Source organism: Protopterus annectens, chromosome 2.part2 (genome assembly GCF_019279795.1).
Source record: "Protopterus annectens isolate FY-2018-M chromosome 2.part2, PAN1.0, whole genome shotgun sequence".
NCBI classification, from domain to species: domain Eukaryota; kingdom Metazoa; phylum Chordata; order Ceratodontiformes; family Protopteridae; genus Protopterus; species Protopterus annectens.
The window spans coordinates 787,718,240-787,740,059 of NC_056730.1; positions in this window are offsets into that span (position 1 = coordinate 787,718,240).

Consider the following 21,820-nt stretch of genomic DNA (forward strand, 5'->3'; position numbering starts at 1 on the left):
CTGCAAACTTTGTTAGCCAAAGACCTTCTGTGTTAGCCTGCACTTCAGAAAAGTAGATACCAAACAGGAGAGGACCCAGGACTGAATACTGTGGTACTCCACTTGTCACTGGTCTGAAGTTGGATTTGGAATCTGCTACTTTCATAGTGTGGGTTCTGTCTGTGAGCCAGTTGGCAACCCATCTTGTGACATAGGGATTTATACCTAGTTTAGTGAGCTTATCTATAATTCCAGAGTGGGGGATGGTGTCGAAAGCCTTGGCAAGATCTAGATAAGCTGTGTGAACCATTTTACCCTCATCTATGGCTTTGGTGACTGCTTCAAAGAAGTCAATCAGGTTTAGGAGACACGATCTGCCTTTTACAAATCCAAACTGGGTAGCGTCCGGAGTTTGGAGATTACCAATGTCTTTGTTTATGAGTTCCATGATGATATGTTTCATGGCCTTGCAGACCAGGCTCGTCAGGCTAATGGGGTGGTAGTTCCCAGGGTCCGTCATGGCTCCACCTTTGTGGAGTGGGATAACCTTTGCGATGCGCCATTCAGTGGGTACAAAGCCTGAGGTGAGGCTATGATTGAACATGGTACTTAGGTAGGGTGCCAGTTCATTCTGTAGTTCATGTAGAACGCAGCCTGGGATATTGTCAGGTCACATGGATGCTGTGTTCTTGGCTTTGGAGAGTGTGTGTTTTACCTGTGCAGCCATGATTATAGGAACTTTGCATTCTTCCAGTATAGAGATGGGCCCTCTAAAGGGTGAGAGGGGGTAAAGTTAGCACTGAACCTATCTGCTAGGATGTTGGCAATATCAGTTGGTTCTGCATATTCAGCGCCATTGTGCTGTAACTCAGAGCAGATCTGAGTGTTCCCATTGAGATTCTTGACATAGCTATGGAATGCTTTCTGGTTGTCTTTAGAGTCAGTGGCAATTTTGTTTTCCTAACTAGCTTTGGAGGATTTTTATGAGGGATCTCAGCTTCTTACTGAGGTTGACCAGGGAGTTCCTCCAGTCATGGGATTTTACTCTTTTTTGCAACAGTTTCTTTCTTCTGTTGTAGAGTTTGTTTACGGCAGAGGACCACCAGATTGGCTTCCTTTTTTGGGAGGATAACATCTTGGTTCTATTAGGGATAGCATGATCCATGTCCTCGTGTAAGTGCTTATAAAGTGCATTTGTGTAGGATTCAGCAGTCATACCTCTATTGTCCATCTGCATGGGTGTTGGGAAGTTTGCCACTTCTGTCTTAAGAGGTGTGAATTTGGCTTTGGAGAAGTTTTTTTATGATTGTTTCCCTAATTGGGGGTGGTGGTGGGATGTGGATGTCTAGGCTGATTAGCTTGTGGTCGGATCTGACCAACGAGGAATTGACCTCTGGCATGGAACACCAGTTTCCCATGTTGGTAATGACCAGGTCTAGGATATTGCTGCCCCTGGTGGGGGTGTGAATAAGTTGATCCAAGGCGTTGGAATTTATGAATTCTAGAAAACGTTGAGCAAAAGAGTTGGTACATGAGTAGTTTTCCCAGTTAATGGTGGGGTAGTTGAAATCGCCCTTTATTAGGGTGTTGGGTTGTACCCTAATACTTTCCAGTGTATCAAGAAATGAGGAGTGGGAATCCTGGGGCATTGTGGGGGGTCTGTAGCAAGCTACAATTTGGATTGCGGTCTTGCCCAGAGTTAGTTGCACTTGGATAATCTCGGATGCATTATGCTGTGCAACTAGCCTGGAGGTGTGGATATCCTTAATGAATATGGACACGCCTCCGCCTTTAGTGCTTCATTCTGGGTTAGGTGGCCGAAAGGTGTGGTATGAATTGTAGTCTGGTAATGCAGGGGTGCTCTCTGGAGCTTTGAACCAGGTCTCTGTCACTGCACAGATGTCGATGTTCTCCATTTTAAGGAGTGCCTCGAGTGAGTGCATTTTGAGGTTTAGACTTCTAGCATTGAGTAGCATTACCCTCAGATTTTGCTTGCTTGTACCTGTTATGGTGTTGACTTTGTCATTTGAACTTTGCCTAAAAAAGGCACGATAGGGTTGGCAAGAGCCTTAGCCAGTATCCAGAATCCTAAGGGCGACAGGTGCAGGCCATCTCTGGCAAAGCATCATGGCCTGTCGATCATGTCGTCCCAGGCAGACAAATACTGGATCCTTTTAGAATGACACCAGAAGCTTAGCTAATTGTTGAAGTCAATCATTTTGTCCTTGTACTGTGGTATCATTCTGGGTGATGGCAGGATGCTACTCAGGGTTAGGGTCATACCTGCCTGGGATACAAGATCCAAGAGCTCCTCCATGTCTCTTTTCATGTAGTCCAGGGAGGTACATCTCAGGTCATTCACACCAACATCGACAATGACAGTGTCATATTTGTACTTATTGTGGAGTGACCTAAATGCATGCATTATGTGGCGGATCCTGGCACCTGGCAGGCAGCTGACAGTAACTTTCTCCTTGTTTAGTCTAGTGAGTGGAACATCAGTGTGCCTGACTATAGAGTCACCTATGACTAGAGTGTTGGGTACGTTGTTATGCCTTATGGGCTGTGCTTGAGTGGCACACTGAGTTTGTGGGCTATGTGTCATTTGGGTTGTGTTGGGGGTGGAGTTTGATTGCTATTACGCTTTGGATGTCCCTGATGCTTTTGCAGGTTTTTATTGAGAGCCTCCGTGAATCTGTGTGTGTGTTTTGTGTTTCTATGTGTGTGTTTTGGTGGTGTAGGTTTTGAGGGACTATGTGATGAGTGTGGTGTGGTGCAAGTGTTTACCTTCTCCTCTTGACTGTCTAGTCCAGTCTTGGGTGAAGCGAGCTTTGCTTCCAGTTTGGCTATATACATGCATCGCTCACAGGTTGTAGTGTTGGGTATTGTTCTCAAACAATCTGGAACTATATCACTGATAAGTATACTCCTTGGCACTTTAACTTTTCAGAGTTCTGCATTGTCTTAATTTTTTTTTTTTGCCTGACTGAATTATTTTATATATTTCATGACTTTGTTTGCTGATTTCACATATGTTCTGAAACTGCCCCCCCCCCCAATTCCTGTTGTGGTGTTAAAGTTTATAAAACTGGTCTAACAGCTTTTGTGTTATCTGATTGTTTCAAGGCTTGCTGATTTAAAAAATAGTCCCTATTTTTAAATTCCTGCATACACTGTTAGAATCTTCTTCTGTTCTGACTGGACTGCTTCTCAAACCATCTGGAAATATATCACTGAGAAGTATATTCCTTGGCACTTTAACTTTTCAGAGTTCTGCACTGTCTTAATGTTTTGCCTGATGAATTATTTTATATATTTGCTGACTTTGTTGCTGTTTTCTCATCTCTTCTGAAACTGCACCCCCCCCCACATTCCTGTGGTGGTGTGAAAGTTTATAAAACTGGTCTAACAGCTTTTGTATTTGATTGTTTCAGGGCTTGCTGATTTAAAAATTGTTCCTCTTTGTAGATTCCTGCATACACTGTTAGAATCTCCTTGTGTTCTGACTGGAGTGGTTCTCAAATAATTTGGAAATATATCGCTGATAAGTATATTCTATGGCACTTTAACTTTTTGGAGTTTTACATTGTCTTAATTTTTTTTGTTTGACTGAATTATTTTATATATTTGCTGACCTTGTTTGCTGTTTCACATCTGTTCTGAAACTGCCCCCCTCTCCCATTCCTGCGGTGGTGTTTATAAAACTGGTCTAACAGTTTTGTGTTATCTGATTGTTTCAAGGCTTGCTGATTTAAAAATTGTTCCTGTTTGTAGATTCCTGCTTACACTGTTAGAATATGCTTGTGTTCTGACTGGAGTGGTTCTCAAATAATCTGGAAATGTATGGTGGATAAGTATATTCCTTGGCACTTTAACTTTTCAGAGTTCTGCATTGTGTTAATTTTTTGACTGGTTGAATTATTTTATGTATTTGCTGACTTTGCTATTTTCTCGTCTGTTCTGAAACTGGTTTTCTCCATCTCACCCACCCTATCCATGTAGTGTTGTTATAGTTGGTGGTTTTGCAATTGTCCACCCCTACTATAAATTTGATCTGGGACACTCCTCTCGGTCTATAGTTAATTCTATCTGATACCGAGAGAACAGTTGAGAAGACCAAATTACGTTTCTTAACCTTGAATTATCTTCTGCTTGTCTTTCGTCCCTTTGCACTTTACTAACAAAATTAAATAAATCTCTCTCCTTGTGTTCTGACTGAGTGTGCTTCTCAGCTGATAAGTATAGTTTTGGCACTTTTTGACTGTCCAGAATTGAATTTAGTTCAGAATACATTTTCAATAAATTCCATTTATTTAAACTGTATTTGCTTTAATACTGCTACACACTAAAGTGTGCTAGCTTGCACTGCATTGTTTTTAGTGCCATTTTAGTTGCTTTCTGGAAAAAAAATTCTGAGTTTGTCTCCTGCCTTTCCTGTAACTTGTCTAGTCCAGATAGAGATTTGCTGTATCCAGGACTGTTGGTAAGCTTTTGAGCCCCCCCCCAAGCCTTTCTGTGTTGGAGGGAAGCCTTCTAGCTTATCAGTGGGAGTGGTAAGCCCTAGGTAGCCTATCTACCACAAGAGAAGTAGTTTCTGGCCCAGAAATTGTAGTTTATTGGCTGTTTGGGCAGTTTTTCCATCTCGTTCAACTTTCTGGTTTAAAAGTCTGCATTTACGCTTATTTCCTGCCTTTCCTGTAAATAGTCTAGTCCAGATACAGATTTGCTTTATTCAGGACTGTTGGTAAGCTTCTGAGGCCCCAAGCCTTTCTGTGGTGGAGGGAAGCCTTCTTGCTTATCAGTAGGCTTGGTAAGCACTAGGTAAACTATCTACCACCAGAGGAGTGGATTCCAGCCCAGAAATTGTAGTTTACTGGCCATTTGGGCAGATTTCCTATCTCTTTGAACTTTACGGATTAAAATCCTGCTTCTGCGCTTGTTTCCTGCCTTTCCTGCACTAATCTAGTCCAGACCTAGATTTGCTGTATCCAGGAATGTTGGTAATCTTCTGAGCCCCCTAAGCCTTTCTGTGTTGGAGGGAAGCCTTCTAGCTTATTAGGAGGATTGGTAAGCACTAGGTAGCCTATCTACCACAAGAGGAGTGGTTTCTGGCCCAGAAATTGTAGTTTATTGTCCGTTTGTGCAGTTTTTTCCATCTCTTTCAGCTTTCTGGTGTAAAAGCCCACATCTGCACTTGTTTCCCACCTTTCCTGTAACTAGTCTAGTCCAGATACAGATTTGCTGTATCCAGGACTGTTGGTTAGCTTCTGAGCCCCCAAGACTTTCTGTGTTGAAGGGAAACCTTCTAGCTTATCAGTGGGAGTGGTAAGTGGTAATTGGAAATTGTCCACTTTTATTAAGCATCTGTTTGGGTTGTTTGATTCTGATCTCCTGCCAAGGAGAGTGTCATATAACTTGTTTGCAGTTAAAATCTTTCTCTAGAGGCTCCTTTATTTGTTTAAAACTTTCATTTAAAGGCTCACTGCTGCTTTTCTGCTGTGAGAAACATTTCTGCAGTTTGTTTCCCTACCCTCCCTACCTATTTGTATGCTGTTCTTATAGTTGGTGGCTTTGCAGTTGCCTGCCCATACTGTAAATTTGATCTGGGACACTCCTCCCAGTTTAGTGTTATTACCTCATTCTAACTAATACAGGGAGAACATTTGAGATGGCCAATCCACTTAGTTTCTGCTCCTCCTTTCTCTCTTTCCACTTAAATTCTAAGCTTGTTTCCTGCCTTTCCTGTGGGTAGTCTAGTCTGGATACAGATTTGCTGTGTCCACAACTGTTTATGGGCTTCTGAGCCCCCAAGCCTTTCTGTGTTGGAGGGAAGCCTTCTAGCTTAATTTTGTTTCTTAGAACTAGCCAGTTTTTTAGTTTTAGCACTCAAGTCTGTTTCTTTGAGCTCAGCACTTGTTCAAAACTCATTGTAAGCACTAAATAAGCTACAAATTACTATAGCACTCAACTTTCCTCACTAGTCTAGATGAAAACAGTTTCTACTGCTTGACAAATAAGCACCTATCCAGGCATGTCTAAGGGTCAGCACCTGGTGTTTTCTCCTGTCTACCTGATGAATCTGGTCATCTTGGGGCAATGCAGCAATTGCCTCATATACAAAGACAACCCTCTCTTCCTACCACCCAACACTACAATGTGACAGATGCACTTATTTAGCCAAACTGGAAGCAAAAGCGCTCTTTACCCAAGACTGGACTAGACAGTCAAGAGGAGAAGGTAAACACTTGCACCACACCACACTCATCACATAGTTCCTCAAAACCTACACCACCAAAACACACACATAGAAACACAAAACACACACCTACATTTGTGGAGGCTCTCAGTAAAAACCTACCCAAGCAACAGGGACCTCCACGCAGAAACACAAGCAAACTCCACCCCCCAACACAACCCAAATGACACATAGTGCACAAACTCAGTGTGCTCTATAGTCAGGCACATTGATGTTCCACTCACCAGGCTAAACAAGGAGAAAGTTACTCTCAGCTGCCTGTTGGGTGCCAGGATCTGCCACATAACACATTCACTCAGGTCACTCCACAACAAGTACAAATATGACTCATTGTCCATGTTGGTGTGAATGACCTGAGATGTACCTCCCTGGACTACATTAAAAGGGACATGGAGGAGCTGTCCAATCTTGTAGCCCAGGCAGGTATGACCCTAGCCCTAAGTAGCATCCTGCCATCACCCAGAATGATACCACAGCACAACAAAATCATTGAGTTCAACAATTGGCTAAGCTTCTGGTGTCATTCTAAAAGGATCCAGTATCTGTCTGCCTGGGATGACATGATCGACAAACCATGATGCTTTGCCAGAGATGGCCTATATCTGTCACCCCTGGGATTCCAGATACTGGCTAAGGCTCTAGTCACCCCTAAAGTGTCTTTTTTAGGCAAGGTTCAAATGACAAATTCACCACCATAACAGGTACAAGCAAAATCTGTGGGTATTGCTACTCAATGCTAGAAGTCTAAACCTCAAAATGTACTCACTCGAGGCACTTCTTAAAATGGAGAACATCGGCATCTGTGCAGTGACAGAGACCTGGTTCAAGGCTCCAGAGAGTATCCCTGCATTACCAGGCTATAATTCATACCACACCTTTCGGCCACCTAACCTGGACCGAAACACTAAAGGCGGAGTCCTGTCCATATTCATTAAGGATATCTACAACTCCAGGCTAGTTGCTCAGCATAATGCATCTGAGATTATTCAAGTGCAACTAACTCTGGGCAAGACCACAACCCAAATTGTAGCTTGCTACAGGTCCCCCACCATGCCCTAGGATTCCCTCTCCTCATTTCTTGATACACTGGAAAATATTAGGGTACAACCTAACACCCTAATAATGGGCGATTTCAACTACCCCACCATTAGCTGGGAAAACTACTCCTGTACCAACTCTTGTGCTCAACATTTTCTGGAATTCATAAATTCCAATGCCTTAGGTCAACTTATCCACACCCCCACCAGGGGCAGCAATATCCTAGACATGGTTATTACCAACATGGGCAACTGGTGCTCCACACCAGTGGTCATTACCTCGTTGATCAAATCCGACCACAAGCTAATCACCCTAGACATCAACATCCCTCCCCCACCCCCACCCCCATTAGGGAAACCACAGTAAAAAATGTCTTCAAAGCCAACTTTACGCATGTTAAGACAGAAGTGGCAAACTTCATGACACCCATGCTGACGGGCAATAGAGGTATGGCTGCTGAATCCTATACAAATGCTCTCTATAAGCACTTACACGAGTGCATGGATCGTGCAATCCCTAACAGAACCAAGATGCTATCCTCCGAAAAAAGGAAGCCAGTCTGGTGTTCCCCTGCCATAAACAAACTCTACAACTGAAAAAAGGAACTGCTGCAAAAAAGAGTAAAATCTCATGATTGGAGGAACTTCCAGGTCAGCCTCAGTAAGAAGCTGAGATCCCTCATAAAATTCTCCAAAGCTAGTTACGAAAACAAAATCACCACTGACTCTAAAGACAACCACAAAGCATTCTATAGCTATGTTAAGAATCTCAATGGCAATACTCATCTCTTCTCTGAGTTACAGCACAATGGCACTAAATATATAGAACCAACTGATATTGCCAACATCCTGGCAGATAGGTTCAGTGCTAACTTTACCCCCTCTCATCTGCTAAAAAGCCCATTTCTGTACCGGAAGAATGCAAAGTTCCTGTAATCATGGCTGCAAAGGTAAAAAACACACTCTCCAAAACCAAGAACACAGCATCCATGGGACCTGACAATATCCCAGGCTGCATTCTACATGAACTACAGAACAAACTGGCACCCCACCTAAGTACCATGTTCAATCATAGCCCCACCTCAGGCTATGTGCCCACTGAATGGCGCACAGTGATGGTTATCCCACTCCACAAAGGGGGAGCCACCATGGACCCCAGAAACTACCAGCTCATTAGCCTGACGAGCCTGGTCTGCAAGGCTATGGAACATATCATCATGGAACTTATAAACAATGACATTGGTAATCACCAAACTCTGGACCCCACCCAGTTCGGGTTTGTAAAAGGCAGATCATTTTTCCTAAACCTGATAGACTTCTTTGAAGTGGTCACAAAAACTGTAGATGAGGGTAAGGTGGTTCACACAGCCTATCTAGATCTTGCCAAGGCTTTTGACACCATCCCCCACTCTGGAATTATAGATAAACTCACTAAACTAGGTATAAATCCCTATGTCACAAGATGAGTTGCCAACTGGCTCACTGACAGAACCCACACTGTAAAAGTAGCATACTCCAAATCTAACTTCAGACCAGTGACAAGTGGAGTACTACAGGGTTCAGTCCTGGGTCCTCTCCTGTTTGGTATCTACTTCTCTGAAGTACAGGCTAACACAGAAGGTCTTTGGCTAATGAAGTTTGCAGATGACTGCAAACTAGGAGCCATAATCAAAACTCTAAAAGATGTGGACAAACTACAAAAGGGCCTCGCTGAGCCAGATGCCTGGTGTCAAAGCCATGGCTTCAAGCTCAATGCCAAAAAGTGCATTGTCATCCCTTTTGGTAGAAACTCTGTACCCATGAACTACCACATAGGCAGTAGTCTACTTAACACCAAAGGTGTGATAAGAGACCTTGGGACACAGATGGACAGTAGTCTCTCCTTTGATAATCACATCATCACAGTAGTCATTAAATCCTTCTAGGTGGCACACCTCATCACAAAAGGTTTCTCATCCATGAAAAAGGAAGTCATTATTCCCCTCTAGTTATCACTCATTAGACCTATTATAGAGTACAACGCCCCTTTTTGTATGTACCTCACAAGACATCTACAACAACTGGAAAGGCCGCAGAAGTACCTCACAAAGAGGATTACTGGCCTCAAACAGATGCCCTATGCAGACCGTCTCAAAAAACTGCAGCTTTACTCCATCACATATCACCTACTAAGAGGCAATCTCTGCCTAACACACAAAGCTATGCCAAACCCAGAGCTTTGGGACATGCTCCACTTAAAGAAATCCCAATCCTTCCAAGCTACATGCTCTAGGGACCTAAACCTTATCACCACAATAAACAGAACATGCTGGAGGGATAGATTACTGTCCCAGAGACTTCCTATACTCTGGAACAAACTACCTATCTATATCAAACAAAGCTCCTCATTAGCATTCTTCAAGAAAAATTTTGATGATTGGATGGGAGATAGGAAATTCATCCCAGGGATCACTTCTGTGGCTCTGTTCAACAGTGGCACAGGAAAATAATTTTCTTGGGTGGCAAAAGCCAGGGTACCTTTTGGCTAGGCTTACATAGGCCCTAGTGTCAATAGCCTAGTAACTGCCTATGAACTAGGTAGCCTATCTACCACAAACAAAGTGTTTTCTGGCCAAGAAATTGTAGTTTATTGGCCGTTTGGGCAGTTTTTCCATCTCTTTCAACTTACTGGTTTAAAAGCCCAAATTTGTGCTTATTTCCTGCCTTTCCTGTAACTAGTCTAGTCAAGATATAGATTTGCTGTATCCAGGACTGTTGGTTAGCTTATGTGTTGGAGGGAAGCCTTCTAGCTAATTAGTGGGAGTGTAAGCACAAGGTTGTCTATCTACCATGAGGAGTAGTTTCTGGCCCATAAATTGTAGTTTATTGACCATTTGGGCAGTTTTTCCATGTCTTTCAACTTTCTGGTTTAAAAGCCTGTGTTTGCTCTTATTTCCTGTAACTAGCCTAGTCCAGATACAGATCTGCCATATCCAGGACTGTTGGTAAGCTTCTGATCCCCCCAGGCCTTTCTGTGTTGGAGGGAAGCCTTTTACCTTATCAGTGGGAATGGTAAGCACTAGTTAGCCTATCTACCACAAGAGGAGTGGTTTCTGGCCCAGAAATTGTAGTTTATTGGCTGTTTGGTCAGTTTTTCCATCTCTTTCAACTTTCTGATTTAAAAGTCTGCATTTGCGCTTGTTTCCCACCTTTCCTGTAACTGGTCTAGTCTAGAAGTCCAGATACAGATTTGCTGTATCCAGGACTATTTGTAAGCTTCTGAGCCCCCTAAGGCTTTCTCATTGGAGGGAAGCCTTCTAGCTTTTCAGTGGGAATGGTAAGTACTAGGTAGCCAATCTACCATAAGAGGAGTGTTTTTTGGTCTAGAAATTGTAGTTTATTGGCCGTTTGGCCAGTTTTTCCATCTCTTTGAACTTTCTGGTTTAAAAGCCTGCATTTGTTCTTGTTTCCCACCTTTCCTGTATCTAGTCTAGTACAGATACATATTTGCTGTATCCAGGACTGTTTGTAAGCTTCTGAGTGGTGCCAAAGTCTGCTCTTCAATTTTTCCCTTAGATCTGCTAGTTCTCTCCTCTCCTACACATTTACTAGCTTATTAGTTTAGGACTCTACCAGACTTCTTGTAGCAATTATTGTAGCACAGAAAAGTGTTACCAGCACTAAACATTCTACAAGGAAACAACTCCAGTACTTATTATTAATGCCCACCCCTCAAGGCATGTCTAAAGGTCAGTTCCCTGTGCTTTCTCCTATTAACCTGGTGAACTTGGGCATCGTGAGGCAATGTAGCCACTGCTTCAAGTACACTGACAACCCTCTCCTCTTACTTCTCAACACTCAGGCATGTGAGAGATGCACTTATATATCCAAATTGGAAGCCACACACTCTCCAACCAAGACTGGAATAGCAGGTCAAGAGGAGAAGGTCAACACTTGCACCACACCACATAGAACACATAGCATTCCAGAACACACGCCAGCACTGTCTTCCCATAAAAGCACAAACCACACACCCACCTTCGCTGAGGATCTTGATAAAAAATGACCCAAACAGCAGAGACCTCCAAGGCAGAAATGCACTCGACCACAATACAACACTAATAATGAAACACATAACTCTCCTAAACAGTGTGCCACTCAACCAAAGACCTAAGGCAAAACAGCATGCCCAACACACTAGTCATAGGTGACTTGATAGTGAGGCACACTGATGTCCCACTCACTAGGATGAATAAGGAGAAAGTAACAATCAGCTTCCTGTCAGGCACCAGGATCCACCACATAAGGTATGCACTCAGGTCCCTCAACAACAGGTAAAAATATGACTCTGTCATTGTACATGTGGGTCTGAATGACCTAAGATGTACCTCCCTGGACTACATGAAAAGAGACATGGAGGAGCTCTCAGATTATGTAGCCCAGATGGGTATGGCCCTAGTCTTCAGCAGCATCCTACCATCACCCAGAATGATACCACAGTACAAGAGGAAAATGACTGATTTCAACAATTGGCTAAGTTTCTGGTGTCATTCTAAGGGGATCCAGTATCTATCTGCCTGGGATGATATGACTGACAGACCTCGATGGTTTGCCTGTGATGGCCTGCATCTGTCACCCCTGGGCTTCTGGATACTGGCTAAGGTTCTTGCCACCCCTATAGTGTCTTTTTTTGGTGGTGTTCCAAAGACCAAATTACAACTATAACAGCTACAAACAATTGCAATTTAAGGGTCATGCTGCTCAACACTAGAAGTCTAAATCTCAAAATGCACTCACTGGAAGCACTCCTTAAAATGGAGAACATAGACATTTGCGCTGTAACAGAGACCTGGTTCAAGGCAGCAAAAAGCACCCCTGCACTACCAGGCTATACATCACTGCACACCTTTCGACTCCAGAACTTGGACCAAAGCTCCAAAGGCGGTGGTGTTTCCATATTCATAAAGGATGTGCACACCTCCAGACTGGTGGCCCAACATAACGCATCTCAGATTCTTCAGGTGCAGCTAACATTGGGTAAGACAGAGATTCAGGTTGTAGCCTGCTATAGGTCCCCAACCATGTCCCAAGACTCGCACTCCACATTCCTAAGCACCCTGGAGAATATTTAGGTCCAACCTAACACTCTCATACTGGGTGACTTCAACTACCCCTCAATTAACTGGGAAAACTACTCATGTACCAATGCACTTGCCCAACGCTTTCTGGAATTCATTAATTCCAATGCCCTGGACCAGCTCATTCTTATCCCCACTAGAGGTAGCAGTATCCTTGACCTGGTCATTACTAACATGTGCGGCCGCTGCTCTACACCAATAGTCAACTCCTCACTGGTTAGATCTGACCACAAACTAATCACCTTGGAAATCCACATCGTCCCCTCCCACAAAGGTAACCACCATGAAAAACTTCTCCAAAGCTAACTTTGGGCTCCTAAAAACAAACTAACTTCACGGCACTCATGGAAATAGAGAATAGTTGCATGACCGCAGAATCATACACCAATGCACTGTACGAACACGTACACAAATGCATGGATCTCACCATACCCAATAGAACCAAGACGCTCTCCTCAAAAAAAAAAAAAAGGAAGCGAATCTGGTAGTTCCCTGCCATAAACAAACTTTACAACAGAAGGAGAAAACTGATGCAGAATAAGGTGAAGTCCCAAGAGTAGAAAAACTCCCTTATCAGCCTCAACAAAAGGATGAGATCCCTCATCAAATCCTCTAAAGCTAGCTATAAAAACAGAATTGCAGCAGATAGTAAAGACAACCATAGGGCTTTCTATAGTTATGTAAATAATCCCCATGGAAATACCCACATTTGCTCTGAGTTACTGCACAATGGTACCTCTTATACCGAGCCAACAGATATTGCCAATATACTGGCCGACAGATTCAGTGCCAACTTTACCCTACCCCCCAAAGAACCATTCACAATACCAGTAGATTGCCAAGAACCCAGTATTACTGCTGCACAGGTTAAAACAGTACTGTCCAAGGCCAAGAATACAGCTTCTATGGGACCGGACAATATCCCCGGCTGTGTTCTACATGAACTACAGAGTGAAATGGTACCTCACCTGTGTGCCCTTTTCAATCACAGCCTCACCTCAGGTTTTATCCCTACTGAATGGCGCACTGCTACAGTCATCCCTCTCCACAAGGTTGAGCAACTACAGACCCCCGGGAACTATCGCCCCATTAGCCTGACAAGTCTGATATGCAAAGCTATGGAATGCACCATCATGGACCTAATAAACAAGGATATAGGGAATCGCCAAACTCTGGATCCTACACATTTTGGTTTTCTGAAGGGTAGAGTATGCCTGGTCAACTTGGTTAACTTCTTTGATTCAGTCACCAGAGCTCTGGATGAAGGCAAGGTGGTTCATACAGCCTACCTTGATCTGGCCAAGGCCTTTGATACCATTCCCCACTCAGGAATCATAGAAAAACTCACTAAGCTAGGCATCAACCCCTATATCAGTAGGTAGGTTGCCAACTGGCTCACAGATAGAACTCACAGTGTTAATGAAACTGACTCCATGTCAGACTGTCGACCAGACACTAGTAGAGTCCCACAGGGTTTGGTCCTGGGTCCTCTCCTATTTGATATCTAATTCTCAGAAGTCCAGGCCAACACAAAGGGACTCTGGCTGACAAAGTTCGCAGATGATTGCAAATTGGGAGCTATTATTAACTCCCCAAGTTATGTTGACATCCTACAGAAAGGCCTCAATGAGACCACTGACTGGTGCCAGAACTATGTTCTTAAGCTCAAAGACAAAAAATGTGCCATCATCTCCTTTGGGAAAAACCTGGTTCCCTTGAATTATAACATTGATTGTAGTCCACTGAACACTGAAGGCATTATAAGAGATTTAGGAACACAGGTTGACAGCAACTTCTCTTTTGGCCACCACATTGGCACTGTGGTCAGAAAGTCCTTCTATGTGGCACATCTCATTACTAAGCATTTTGCATCCAAGAAAAAAGAGGTCATTGTCTCCTTTTACTCTTCCCTCATTAGGCCAATCATCGAGTACAATGCCCCATTTGGCATGTACCTCACTAGACACCTGCAGCAACTGGAGAGGCCACAAAAGTACCTCACAAAGAGTGTTGTAGGCCTTAAACACTTGTCCTATATGGACAAACTCAAAAAATTCCGACTATTCTCTGTCTCATATCACCTACTTAGAGGTGATCTCTGCTTGACTTACAAAGCCATGTCTGACCCAGCTCTGTTAGAAATGCTGCATCTAAAGAAATCCCAATCACTCCACCCCACATGCTGCAGAGACCTCAACCTCATTACCACAATCAAAAGAACATGTTGGAGGGACAGGCTCATAACCCAGAGACTGCCCATGCTATGGAATAGACTTCCCATACATGTCAAACAGAGCACCTCACTGGCCCTCTTCAAGAGGTATCTTGATGAGTAGATGGGAAATAGAAAATTCACCCCGGGGATCACTCTAGTGGCTCTACTCAACAGAGGCACTAGGAACTAAGGACAGGCGGCATGATGCGAGGGTAATCCTATGGGCTAGGCTTATAAAGGCTCCAGGGCCATTAGCCTAGTACACACCTATGAACCTATGTACACTGTCTGCATTCATCTGGTGGAGCTCTGCCATATGACCTTGCCACATGTGCAAAATAGTGCCTATGTGTGCAATTTTGCACAATATTATACTTAGGAAAGTGTCACAACATTGCCAGCAGCTACCACCACAAGAGACAGGAAGGCTGAGTCAGACAAAGAGTCATAGAAGGAGCTATCAGCAGGGGATGATCATACCAGATGGAGGTGAGCAGAATATATTCTGACACAAGTAAAGTGGCAATGGATTGCATATAGTTTTACAACACAGTATACAAGCGATATTCAGATACACTACAGCAAAAGTGGTGCATGCAAAACCAACATCATGCTGCACATAGTTATGCATATGCTGGCTACACTGTACATCACTCATTGGCAACTCATGTAACAATGTACAAAGGGCAGGGTAAAGTTATAATCATTTGCACAGGTGTAGAAGGGAGGAAAGGAATGCAAGTCTTTCACAGAGAAGTGTGTGTGTGCTGAGCAGTATGAAGGTATAAAGGGATTTTATATGAAATGTCAGCACTAGTGTGGGTTTCAATGTACAGAAGGTCTGGTGTAAGTGTTTCAGATGCAAGGATCTTTGGTGGTGTATGTCTGGATCTGCAAGATCACAGCCTCAGTGGTATTTGCAGCATTGCGGTTAATCTACTGGACAGGCCCAGGGCATGCATAGCAGACAGTTCAGCATCATCTACACTCTCTAAGTATGACAGCTGGCATTGCTAGGAGATGCAATCAGTGTACAGTGACCATGGCTAGATGTGGGTGTGCTACCTCAACCAACATCTTATAGGAGATGCATGAGCATGACGATGGTCACAAACACACAGACAGCCTCTTCTAAGAGTAAACACCTCCACAATAGATACTGCTGTGGAAGTGCAGACAGACAGAGCAGGCTATGAAGACATGGGTGGAGCAAGAGGAATAAAGAAGGAGAGGCTACTCTATACTTCTGTCTGGCAAACTGCTTGATGATAGCCAACACATGGTTCAGCAAGAGAGACAATCACACTTGCAAAGCCATCCCCAGTCAGATAGGCAACCAACAGCATAACCCCCTAGTTGTCATAATCATCTACAAGCAGTGGTTAAAGAAGGCTCTAAGATCAATAGGGACTTAACCAAAGACCTGAAAGCACAAGAGTAAAAGGAAATATCAGGGTTCTAGTACTTCAAATAGATGAGGATATAGGTGGGACTGAAGAAGAATGTCAGTGCCTTAGAGCAGCATGCGTGAGGACTGTAGAACAGATATGTGGCTGAGATAGGTATGGATATAAGGTGCATAAGGAAATCTGGTGGTGGAATGCAGAAGTTCAGGAAGTCATCAAAAGAAAGAAGCAGTGCAGGAGAAAGTAGGAAAAGATGGACCAGGCTAAGAAGCAATATTGGCTGGTTGAGAAAGAGATTAAGAGAGCAGATGTGATAGCAAATAACAATATACTCTGCCAGCTTCTGCAAAGTGATTCAGTAGATGAAACAAGGAAGGAATACTGGTTGGGTAACAAAGAGACTAACATCAGTTTCAATTGCAAAGAACAAGGCATCACAGGCACTTTATCACCTTCTGGAAAGTATCACAAGATGGGAAGACATAACTGTATCATGTTGCAAAGCAAACACATAAAGATAAAAAAGATAGTCAACAGACTCCCTACATAATGGATGCCAGCAACAAAGACCTCACCAGTGCAAAAGACATCAATGGCAGAGAAAGGAGTACTTCCAGCAGCTTCTGAATGAAGAACATCCCACAGGAGTTGTACTGCCCCAGACAACACCAACCATGTAAAATGAAGAGGAGCCCACCCTAGAAGAAGTAAGAACACCACTGAGAAAAATATCAGGGAAAGCACCAAGCTCAGATGAGGCCATGTCAAATACGATCAAGGTGATGGGTGACTTAGGGAAGAAATGGCTGCTGATGGTACTCATAGCAGTAGTATGGAGAAAAAGGTGTATCCTAGATGACTAGAGAAAAAGCATGCAAGTCACAGTGTACAAGATTAAAGGAGATATTTACAACTGTGGGCAGTATACAGATATCAAACTCCTGTCATACTGCATGAAAACTCTGTAGAGCATGATTGATAAATTAATATGAAGAGCAGTGGAAAGTGTGATGGGATATGAGTAGTTCAAATTCAGATCAGAATGCAGCACAACCAGCCCAGTGTTTGCAATGAGACAGATAGTTGAGAAGTCTAGCTGGGCATTCCTAGACTTGGAGAAAGCAAATAATAAGGTCCCAAGAAACCTGATTTGGGCAGTCCTGTGTTGGTCAGAGTCCCAGAAAAATTGGCAGAATTAGTGCAGGCAATATGCAAAGACACAGTGACTCAAGCCTGAACAGTGCTTGGACTCACAGAGGGGTTCCCACTGGGAGTGTGTGTGCATCAGAATTTACCTCTAAGTCCATTGCTGTTAACACTAGTGATAGACTGTATTAGCAAACAGGTCAGAGGGGACAGATCAACAAAGTTGCAGTGTGCAGGTGATGCAGCATTACAGGAAGATTATGAGCAAGAATTTCAGCAAAGGGTAGTGGAATGTGACACAAAACTCCTGATAAAGATTTTAGATAGACAGTTAGAAGGCAAGAGGAAGTGAGAGCATCCAGCAAAGAGTTAAATAGATTATGTTACAGAATACCTGTGACAGCCAGGAATGACTGTTGAAGAAGGTAGGATATTGGATATGAATCAAGAGAAATGGCTACAGTTAACACAATACCCTGACACTGTGTAGAAAAATGGGAAAAATGGGGTGATGATGATGATGGAGTGGGATCTTGCTTGCTTATTGCCACAAGAGCTAACATCTATTGATGTAACAGATGATCAGCTCCATGGATGACCCCTTGCATCTGGTAAGTGAACCAGAGAAGTCATTGCATCTTTCAGTGTCAAAGGAATCACACATATGGAACATGCGCTTCCAAGGGTCAGCATACCCATACTAGAGCAAACTCAACCCTCTCTCACTCATGGCTTTGGTAGTACTAACCTCTGCCTCCACAATGGCCCTGAAAAATACATTGTGTTGCAGCACTGGACACACCAGCCTCAAAAGGAGGATGATAATTATGCCTCAAGCTAGCACTATGACCAACCCAGCTGCATAGACCTTCCTGCACATGAATGCTAGAGGCAGTTTCAGAGATCTGTTTATTGGGGAACATCATACTTCCCCGATCAATAGTTTCCCCATCAACCTGTCCTCTCTGTAATGTCTGGGTAGCCTGGGTACTGACAGGCATAGAGTCTGTGTCCATGGTGTGTTTTGGGGATATGATGGTCACATTCGCTGTGTCCAAAAAATATTCTCTACTCTCTGACTACAGGTACCAGATTATCCCCATCATCATTATCAGTGGCTGTAGATCCTCAAACATCAGTCAGGACAAGTTCCACTGTGATGGTTCTGGATAAATAATCAGCTAAGATTGCACCAAATAACAAAATATCCAGAGTAAGTATGTTCCAGAATCACAGATATACATGCAAATGAGAGATGTACAACTATACATATGATTTCAGCAAGTAGACGTGGCTGCTGAATGTCTTATGTACCTGTAAACCATACATCAGACAGGTTTAAATAAGCTTTATGACTAAGGGGTACATATGACTTCTATTAATACAGGACTACATACCTGGGGCATCCACAATGAATACTCCCTGTGACTTGTCCAGCTCTTTCACAATATCCAGCACTGCACCATGGGAATCTGTTAAGACAGTAACCTTTAGTGAGAGTCCAGAAACTCCCTCCAAGTCTGTAATAGGTAGTACACTTGATGATTCCTCACCTGTTGCTCTCTGTTCCAATGCCATGACATCTGCTCTTTTGGTAGCACCTGGATCATATCAGTGGCCCTGGGGTTTCCCATTTCATTACAGTGGTTCTGCTCAACAACTGCTTTAACACTGAGGAAAAACTTAGGTCTGGTACAGTCACAGAAGAACTGGTCAGCTGCATGCACATAAAACAGCCATCAAACCTGGAGTTGGAAGGCCTGGAGTCCCACCTCATTTTCATCATCAAAGAATTTTGAATTGTGTGGATGTTGATGTCCATTAGGTATATTACTCTTTTTCTGCTTGTCATTTTTTTGGGGGGCATTGCTCTGTTGATACAGAAAACACTGGAAATAACAGTCGTATTTCCACATATCCATACAAATCTTAATATCACTACCACCCTCATTCTCTATATACAGTTCTGTTTTTGTGCCTAATATTTACCTGTCTGTATCCTTTCCCTTTAAGTAATACCAGGCATCTAGGTTTGCTGAGTAGATCTCCCCCATAAAACAATTATGGAATTCCAACTGACCGAGCACACATGACTGTTGTTATCACTGTTATAAATATTTTGGCTAATTACATATATGCAATGCATATGACTCTAAAAATGTATTGAGAGGTACACTGACTATGAGCTCAGGGGTGTGTTTCCCATCCAGCTCAGTAATCCTCCAACCCATTGATTACTTTATCCTTGCAATATCCCCCTCAACATACCTTGGTCAACACATTTACAGTACTGACAAGCCTACATTCCTTGTAGCCAACAGGTTGAATAGGAGTGAAAGTCACATATTCCACAAATGAATGGAGTAGTAAGAAATAGCACTCACCTTACACAAGCAGGTATATTTTGGATGAAGAATGTTTTTTCCCCCAAAGTCACCTTATGCAGGAATCAGTCTCTAAGCTGCAGTGTTTTCTAATTGAGGCTCTCTGCTTCTCATCATGCTCATATTATGTAGATTTACTTGGCATGCTGCAATGATTAAGCTTAGGACTCAGTTTATTATTGTTTTTGAATCACTCATTTTGCATAATAATAATAAAACCTGCTAAACATTGTGCAGCTTCTCTCCCTTTAATTTCTCCAAATCTTTTAGGTTTCTAATACCATGATGGGAATGGACCCCATTCCTAAGTCAAAGAAGGATTAAAATTAATTTAATTAGCATTGTTTCATTTTTGATATCAGCCAGAGGTGCTCTTCACAACACGCGCAATGTGCCTTGCAATGACTCCTTCTGCAATTTGTATGGAGTTATACGTATCGGTAAAATATCTAAATCAAATTATAGATTATTTTTTATAAGACCTGTTGCTTCTACAACTATTGGAATTGTCTGGGTATGTTTCTTCCACATTGCTCTCATTTTTGCCTGCTAATCCTTATATTTTATGACTATGTGTCTCTCTGTAGGCAAGACACCGTAGTCACTGGGTGTAGCGATTTCAATGATCCGTGTTACTTTTGTTTTATTTTCATGAACCACTATATCTGGTTTTATCACATCTATATTTTGAACTGTTGGTGAACTGTTGGTAATGGTTGTTCCTATGTGATGCAGACTTCATCATTTTCTATGATGCTTTCTGGCTCAAGTTGACTGTGTTTTTCAGCTACTTCAGTATTATAATATTTGCACAATCTCCAGTGCAACAGTTTTGCCACATTATTATGCCTTTCAATATACAGTCCTTCTGCCAATAGTATATCACAACCAGCAACAAGGTTTGCAACTGTTTCCAGTTCTGTTTTACAAAACCTACATTAGTCTGTTTCTCCAACTTGTCCAATGGACTTTGTAAACCGTGTACGTAGTCCACTATTTTGGGCAACCAATATTAACCTTTCATCTTTTGGTTTGCATTTGCCTCTCCTTAACCATTCCTGCATTGCATCCTGATCAACATGAGGTTGTTCCATGAGTTTTCTATACTTGCAGATATATTTATGCATTTTCCACATTCCCTGCCTTCTCTTCTGATCCTTCACCTTATATTCTTTCTTTTCTTTTTGGCACATTCAGTTGCTGCCTAATTTTTATCTACTTCTGGTTTGATTTCCATTCCCACTTGACACCAATATGCTTCTGCTAGACTAAGAAGGGAAGTCATCTTAAATTTATTCTCCTCACATTTCAAAACTTTCACTATGTTTGGGTCTAGCAAGGTCAGCAGATATGTACGCAGTCCCACAATTGCAGATCCATACGATGTAATCAGTTTCAAGGAGGCCCATACCTCCTTTGGAATGTATAATCTTGGTATACACTTAATTTTATAAATCATTTGATGAGCATGAAGCATTCTTCTTGATTTCCTGTCTAATCTAACACCTTTTGGGGCCAGTCAGTTACTCCAAAACTGTAAGTTAGGACAGGAAGAGCAAATTGTTTTATAGCTTGAACTTTATTCTTAGATGTCAACGCTGTTTTCAGGATTAATTTAAGTCTTCTAAATTATTCCTTACTGAGTTTTATTCACATTTGTTCATGTTTTATTGTTGATCCTTCATCAATTCCCAGAAAATTACACAGGCTTTTATATGGCTGTTTTTTAATATATATTGTTCTGTATATAATATTTTATAATAAGAGTATGCTATAAAGGTTTTAAATATTTCCGACATAGACTGCTTGAACTATTCTATTATGCTGTCATGAGGCTCTTAAGTTACTTGATTGCTGAATTTGATTGGGTTGTGTCAAGGAAATGCCTTATTTAAATGAAATTACTGTTAACTTGTTTTTACACAGTGAAGAAGGGTTACTACCTGAAAGTTTTGTGGATTGTTGAATAAAACTATGGATTTTTTATACTTCTCTAGGTGTCCGCTTTAGGGAGTATGGTTTGTCAGGTTTATATCTCTCAACACCTTAGCGCAGGAAATCTGGACAAATCCAAACATAAGGGGGGACAAAGACTAAAAATATTGAAAGAGTTTAAATATTGCTCTTATAAACTTAAGAGGTTGATAGAATAACGAGATTTATGTTAGCATGGATTTTCTGAGAGATATAAAGTGTGAAACTCAAATGTTTGCCTTTATTTAGTAACTTTTTTCCTTAGTAATTTGTCAAAAACACACACATTTTATGAGCAACAGACCA